The following is a 7994-nucleotide window of genomic DNA, read 5'->3' as shown; positions in this document are numbered from 1 at the left end:
CAAATAACATAACATTTAGAAGTTTATGTTCAATAAATAACGAGAGTGAACCATTCGTAATTGATTGATGGATTGTTCTGCGTATCGAGTATACGGCAAACACACACCAACACGCTAAGGAGTTCGACACGTTTAGGCTTAATTAAATTATCACAGAATTCCTGCGTAATTCCCAATTCGTACAAACAAATCTCGTTAGCATTGTGTAGCAGTAATTGTTTTAAAGTGTGAATCAAAACTTCGCCGCCATCCTATAAACCATCTGAGCTGTCTGAAAGCTCTGCCGAAGGACGATACAAGAAGTAACGTTGCATAATATGGCGCGTGTTCAGCCAAAGTATTCGTTATGGTATTTGCTACACCTAGCCAACGGGGGCATACGTTTTTCGATATGATGCCCAACGTCAGGTGTTCATCTCGTGACCTAAATATTAAATTCTATTTTAAAACAAGAGCTTTAAGTTTCAAATGTGATTGTGGAGGTGGGTGTCGCTTACGTCGTTTTGGAACCGCGGCGGCACGAGCCCTCCCTCTAGGAGAGAGCGATGCCGGCGGCGGAGAGCACTTGAGACTCTGGCGAGGTGATCCGAATGGCGATATTCGCGAGTTGGGGGGTTCGCTCGCTGCATCCCTCTTGCTCGCGGACGCGCGGCGCTAGGCGGGCGGGAGGCGCCGCTCGGCCCGGCGTCACTCACATCGTTTCGGTCTCCCTGATCGTGTGTCCGATCCTCTCCTGTCCGCGACGTACGATCTCTCCGAAGTCTACCGGTACTAAATCGAGCGTGCCGCGTCTGGCGCGACATTTAACAAAAACATATCCCTTATTTCGTGAATTACCCTCCACGGTCCGACCTCCTGCTCTCCGAACTACGGTCAGTAAAGTTTCATTTTGTAGTAAAGTTTTTGTTTGAAAAAAAAAAATAGTGTATTTGTTTGGACCGTTAGGTTTAAGACTTAACACGTGGTTTGCCGGTTCGGTAGAACTCTGTAGGTCGGTGCAAATAAAGGATTGTTTGGATTGTGGTAAAGGAAAAGCGTGAGTAGCGAAAAGCGGCCGGCCCCGCGCGCCCGGTCTCATTTGCATCTGTCAAGCACTAGGTAAGTACCTGCTGCGTCTGCTTTTTAAAAGCCTCCTGGTTTTTTTAAGTGTCCTTAGAGATCTTTCTTGGATAGCTTTAATCTTGACACAGCGTGATTGCTAAACAAGCAGAGGGTGCCTTTAATTATTTCCTCATCATTCAAATTACTTCGCGGTGAGCAACCCGCGTAATTAACATTTTAATAAATATGCACCTGTGTTGAATTCCTTCTTTAATAGCAGATTTTTGTTTTGGTATTTAAAGATCTGCTAATTGATTTTGTAATTTATGTTTGTCTATTAATTGCTTTTAAGCTATTTGGTTTCTCTTCTGCGTCATTTTTATAAATAAGACTGTTTATTCTGTTTGAAAATTATTCCTCAGCTGAACACGACGTTGTTTTATTAAAATATTTTTGTAATAACTTCATTTACGTATTTGACTTCGCATAAGTATATCAAAAACTTTACTTCGCGACTTATTTGTACATATCCAATAACCAGCAAATCCCCGAATTTATTACATTGAATGCGATAAATGGGAGTAAAAGCGCGGGAAGGGATAAGATTATTGGGGAAGTTTGAAACTTTCGCGTCTAATTTGGGTACAAAGTACGAACTAGTCTTCGTGACTATTAATTAAAAGGTAATAAATTGCGTTCCAAATACGTCTCGGATTAACTCCGAATCGTGTTATTTGTCGCAAGTTTTAATAATAAAAAGTTTTGTTGACTTTCTTGGGCGTTGTTTTAGTTGCCTTCGTTCATTTGTTTGTTGTTTAAGTAGGCTGTATATTTTGTATAGTATTGTATTGTTGGACTTTTCGTTTGTATTATATTTGTCATACAATCCTCGCGGTTATGGTCAAGATATTAGATTCCGGAAGGGTTTCCTTCGAGATTGAGAGGTCAGTAATAGCTGTGTGTGGTCACGAGGTCCGTGTGCAGGTAAACCGATCGCTTTAATATTGGTATTAGGTTGGGTCACTGAACATCGTCCCTAGTAAACCCTGTGTCTTGAATTTCTACACCTTTCGATATTAGATATTTGTTGATAAGATAAAATGTAAATGAATATGAAAGACTCGATCGATAAAAAACTGTTACAAGACGGTAAATAGATTTTCTATTTATATTAATTTACAAATTTTCGCCAAACCATACAAAAAAAGCTGATGTAGAAATTAAAAAAATGAAGTCTTCTTTAATTCAATTTATCTCAATACTACTGTCTATGTCACGCATTTTGTGTCTACAAAATAGTCAGAATAAAACCACCTTTAGAAAGCTAAAACAGTTATTCTTAATAAACTATAAAATAACTTTTACACACATTTTGGGTGACACCAAATACAAATAAAAATCACGAGACAACGCTTCGATACAACACGATATCATAAAAAGCAAAAAACCAAGATCTAGAACCCTTTACACATTAATCTCGATAAAACTACAGTAAAATACCAATAACAAAATAAACAATATAAATATCATCACTCGAATCGAAGTTAAGAGGATCTTTCATTTTAATGGATTTGTTTTATTTGCTGGCGGTACCTACGTTATTATTGTAATGGGTCTTAATGAAAATTGATTACGCTTTGATTCAATCACTTATTCGGAATTCATTTTCCTCTTGTATTGTGATATTCAATATTTTCGTATTATTTCATTTAAAATGTACTATTTGGCTGACGGAATTACGCGAAATGGGATGGGAATTTTCCTGACTGTCAATTGTTTTTCTTATGCAGTTCGCCGATGATTCAGAACATGTTATTGATGCTATTTTTTAAGCTATTTAATCGATGTATTCAATTGATATTGCATGAATATATTTGTTATATCATCTTATAGGTAAAATATCAACTAGAAAATAACAATAAAAATCTTCCACATTTTCATTCGCGTAACAATAACACCAAATTAAATTTAATGGAATTGGACGGAGGTTACTTGAAACCCGATAAAGGACAAAGACAACTTTCCTTCCCGGAAGATTAGGCCTTTTAAAGCGAGCAGAGCCGGGGGGCACGCCTAGTCATTAACATGCTAACATTACAACAACAGGAGTCGTTATTCAATCTCCCAGAAATAATTATATGATAATAAATGGTAACTACATGTTAAAAGGGTTTAATAAGAAACTTTAAGAAAATATGGAACATCAATTGAAACAGAAAAAGGCACGTGAAAGAATCTTACAAAGAGAACCTTACACTAAACCTTAAATTGATTCATACACAAAAATAAATAGTAGTATTATTGTTTAAACTTGACATAAATTCAAAAAACACACAAAACAAAAACAAAACATCAAAAGTCACATTAATTTCAGCAAATAAAATAAACACTTCCAACTTCCCCTTTTTCGGCTCTTTAAAGGCTAAATTATATACGCTCGGGGTTGCAAAAATGGAGACGCATACCACTGTGGGGACTTAAGAGTTATTGTGGCCGACCTACATACTGCCCGCAGAAAGTATAACACCTATTCATATTTTATATTCCATTACATGAAGACTGTACGTTATTCAATAGCGGGTTGTGACCGCAATTTTTACACGAACATTTTCGATACAATCTATTAGGAGTGGAGAGAAAAATTACAAGCTCATGACATACGTTTTTCTCGACGTGGGAATGGTTCGGGAGGCAGTGACGTATCTGCTGGTCTAATAGTATTTACGTTAACGGATGCTGGATGGACAAAGGTTGGGACTTTTGATTGTATTGTTTTGACTTTTTGTTGGTTTATTCATGTAACGCGATAATTCTAGATAAATGACATTAAACGTGGACAAAAGATAAATAAATTTAACTCTACAAATTTGTTACGACATGTGAGTTAAATAGAAAAAAACATTGTTAACTTTTACCTTAAATATGGACAGCGGATAAAAATAGCCACTCTTATTAAAAATCTTGCATGATTTATCTCGGATTTCCGGGAACCCAGCTTAACAATCACTTAAATTATGAAGAAATAGCTTCACATGACCATATCGCATCAGGTAACAAAATTTTAAATTGAAACAAAACAATCTCCAATTTAATATTGGCTTCATTTGCATAATTTTAAAATACACTCTTTTTAGCACACGCCTTCAGAAAGCTTCTACCTAGTCTAAAACAAGTAAGACGTGAAATGACGTCACTGTATTCCCAAATAGGTACGTAGCTCTGGTGACCTAATGCAAATCCTTATGCCCCCGTAGGGAACTACTCGTCCACATTATGTTGGCATTCTTGACTCTAAGTTATTAATCTGGGTGTTGGCTTATGTTATAGACATTATGTTGGTTTATTTAGAGTAGAACATTATTATTATTCAAATCTACTTGTAATTTTTTTAGTGTTTACGAATTATCATCTAATATATAAAATTCCCGAGTCACGATGTTAGTTACCGTACTCCTCCGAAACCGTTCGAGCGATTTTTATGAAATTTTGTATATCTACAAATTGGGTAGGTCTGAGAATCGACCAACATCTATTTTTCATACCCCTAAGTATTAAGCGTTTTTCACACTAAAAAAAATATCTGAGAAAACATAAAAAACTCAGAGGTTTATCTTTTTCGATCTGACAATTGAACCCCAACAATTTAGGTTGTGAAGTGCTTCTATGGCGGGCGAAATGTCCCATTAATTACAAAGGGAGGGTTATAAATATAATATATTTTGACGTATTTCATAATACGTAATTACAGTTGCTACCTCAACTTTTAAGTAAGATAATACCCTGTCTGAATTAATGCCCTTCACAGGGCTTTTTGAAACATTGTAACTTTAATGTTGTTTTCTTAGAGTTAGCTACCTAAGACATCGTTAGGGTAAATGTTTTACACAAAAGATATTGACTAATAGACTGGCAGAGAAATAAATAAAGGTACTAGGAATGTCCTAAAAATAAAATATCTGTTTCTCCTTGAATGTAGGTATAAATATGAACGTGATTGATAATTAACACAAGCATGTTAACGTAATGACGGATAGTTTATGTTCAATAACTCATGTATTTCCTGCAATTCCTAGCCTTTTTTTATTGAAAGTATCGCCCTCCTCCTATTTTAGATCCAATGTAATTTCAAATTCCTAACATTAGAAATCAAATAAAACTTATAATATAATTAAATGTATGGCACATTTAATTATAGTTAAAAAGGACACGCGATCAAAAATGACGTTGAAACTCCAAGTAAAGGATTAATTCCTTTGTTATTGACACAGAAGTTTTGCTTGTATTGCGCTGATCTTTGTACAGAAGAAAAACATGAAGTATGCTCGCCGCTTTATTCTCGGAAACTAAGTGTTCGGTGTTCACTCGATGAAAAGGATTCTCTCTCCCTTTCTTTAATATTTGTCTTGGGATCATTCGTTGTTTGTTATTCACAATGGCATTATTTTTATTTTGAAATCACTACGTTTTTTGTCGCTCTTCGAGTCCTTTGGTAAGCTATCGAACATTTCCTTTGGAGCTGTAACTCTTTTAGAATACAAATTTTATTTTACTATGATCGTTCATAGAGAAAAACTCGTAGGTATTATTTTGTACAGCTAGAAGTATGAGGCTAGTTACTTCAAAATCTACCGAAAGTTAAGGTATATAATAATATTTTTATATATACTTCTATTAATGGCAAGTTAATTACTTGCCATGCTGTATGTAAGAATATTTCATAACATTTAAAATATTAAAAATTTAATAAATATATTGCATAATAACAGAAATATTTTTTAAGTATCGAATTCGTGTAAATTATTCGATGTAACGGTTTAAATTAAAAAAAAACAAAACAAAACGTTTTATGAAAAAAATATTCCAGCGTTAATTCAAACGCCTTAAAAAGAAATCGTTCTGTTTTTAAACGTCACTCTATAAGCCTATATATAAAGCGGGGTCTAAATGGCCGGTGCGGCAAATGCAGTGCGCCAGAGAAACTCACTACCGCGAAACGAAAGCCGCAATGGATGCTTAGATTAGTTTTTATTAAACAACGTGTCGCTAAGCACTAGTACTGGTGGCAAAACAACTCATTTATTTTTAAGAAAAAAGAGTATTTTACATTCCGCCCATTGCAAATGATGTGACGAAAATAAGATCTTTACGTGGCTTCAGTTATGAAACTGAAATTTTAAAATTTTGTAGGTTAATAATAATAGAAGAACAATGACAACCAATTAAAGATTTCCTTGGTACTACAGTAAAAAAAAAACGTCATCTTTAAAAGTAATTAGAACGTGTTCAATTGCGAATGTCTCGTACCCAATAAATTGACATTTCTAATGGAGCACATTACGGCTGAACAGTACACTATAAAATAAGAATTTCCATTCCATCTAAGTTCGAAGCGAGTTGTAAAATCGATTTTATTACTTTCACATCATAAAGTTCGGAACGCATTTTTACAACGATAGTACCTAGATAAGGGACCACTTCCTTCGTTATAGTACTTATAAAATGCTCTGAGCGAGTAACGTTATCAATACTTGTTTCATGGTATTCCTCTATACACTTATGTCGTAAACTTAGCTATTATTCACAATTCAAATAAAACGTGAATTGAGGGTAGTCAAATAGGGTAAGTAGGGTATAAAGTTCTATAAAGATAACTGAGTCTCGTTATTCAATCACTTGCATTCAATGCATTTCGTATAATTTTGCGAGTTAAATTCGTAAGTACGGCGTTCAATTAAAGGTATCAGTTCTCGAAAGATAAAACTTTGTTTCAGTACCTTTTTTCACTATCATTCTGAAATTCACAAACAAAAGTAAAAAAAAAATGCAAAACAGTAAAAACTGTCGCAATAATTTACAGTTGCCGACTAGCCCTTTTTGCAGTCAGTACGTAACTGTAGAACGACTTACGTAGGTGCACGATAGTGTCAACAACCTGACAGGTCTTAGAGTCTTCGGAACAGGTTCCGCAAGGACAAGTAATCCTTGTGAACAGCCCTAAGCTTATGTCATATAATGTCAAGTACGTTTAATACTCGACTATTTATTAGCTACGGATTTAAAGTTGCCATGTAGACGTTCTAAAATTGAATGTACAGTTCGTTCAAGTTCTTTGTTTGAATATTTATGACTAGCTGTTGCCCGCGACTTCGTCCGCGTGGTTATATAAGTTATAATTTATACCTGCCTTCTATCTATCTTGTAGGATTCAGTCAGCGTTTGCAATGTAAGCGCCAAAAATGTGTTTTTTTACGACCTCACATTAGAAACCTCAAACATTGTAGCCTTTGTGTTATTTTGATGTATAAGCTATATTGTGGTAAAGTTTCATTCAAATCCATTCAGTAGTTTTTACGTGAAAGAGTAACAAACATCCATACATCCATACTCACAAACTTTCGCCTTTATAATAGTAGTAGGATTTTAAATTTGTTTTTTATTTGTAAAGGTTTTCGGTAGGTGTCTTATATTTATCGGCATGAGTTTAAGACGCTCCTCTAGGGCCATTGAAGTTCATCTTATTAAGGTAACAAAACCTTCATTCTCCGATTAAACTCTCCTTACAGTTTATTATTATTACTTCTAGCCAATAACCTAAATGCAGGGCAAAGTCCCTCTCCTCCTTTTATTTATCCCAAAGACAAAAAAAAGAAGCTTGTATGATCTCCCAAAAAGTTTTCAAAAAAAAAAGAACACAAAATACAACAATATGTTAGCCACTTTCCGTATTGAGTGTAATCTAATCTAGGATAGACTGTTGCCAACCGGATACTACATTCAGTCCACATTTCAAGTTGATTTTACAATGAATATTATGTTTATGTAGCAACATAATTAAATTACCTGAACACGTCGGCTTGACAATGTAATTGGATCACATATATTTATGTGTTTCAGTTGTTCAAACCTTGTCATAATCCTAATATTTGGAACACACAAGATGCCTTGCTTGCTTA

At 34.8% G+C, this 7994-nt stretch overlaps 1 protein-coding gene across 1 annotated transcript in view; it reads left to right on the top strand.

Moving 5' to 3' along the window:
• Window positions 1-685: 685 nt before the first annotated feature.
• LOC113500475 (poly(rC)-binding protein 3) overlaps window positions 686-7994 on the top strand; it is a 172659-nt gene continuing 165350 nt past the window's right edge. The window contains exon 1 of the mRNA XM_026881288.1: window positions 686-1098. The gene's annotated coding sequence lies outside the window, so the exon portion shown is untranslated. The remainder of the gene's footprint in view (window positions 1099-7994) is intronic.

This window comes from Trichoplusia ni, chromosome 14 (genome assembly GCF_003590095.1).
Source record: "Trichoplusia ni isolate ovarian cell line Hi5 chromosome 14, tn1, whole genome shotgun sequence".
NCBI classification, from domain to species: Eukaryota; Metazoa; Arthropoda; class Insecta; order Lepidoptera; family Noctuidae; genus Trichoplusia; species Trichoplusia ni.
This window is presented reverse-complemented; position numbering and strand designations above follow the sequence as displayed.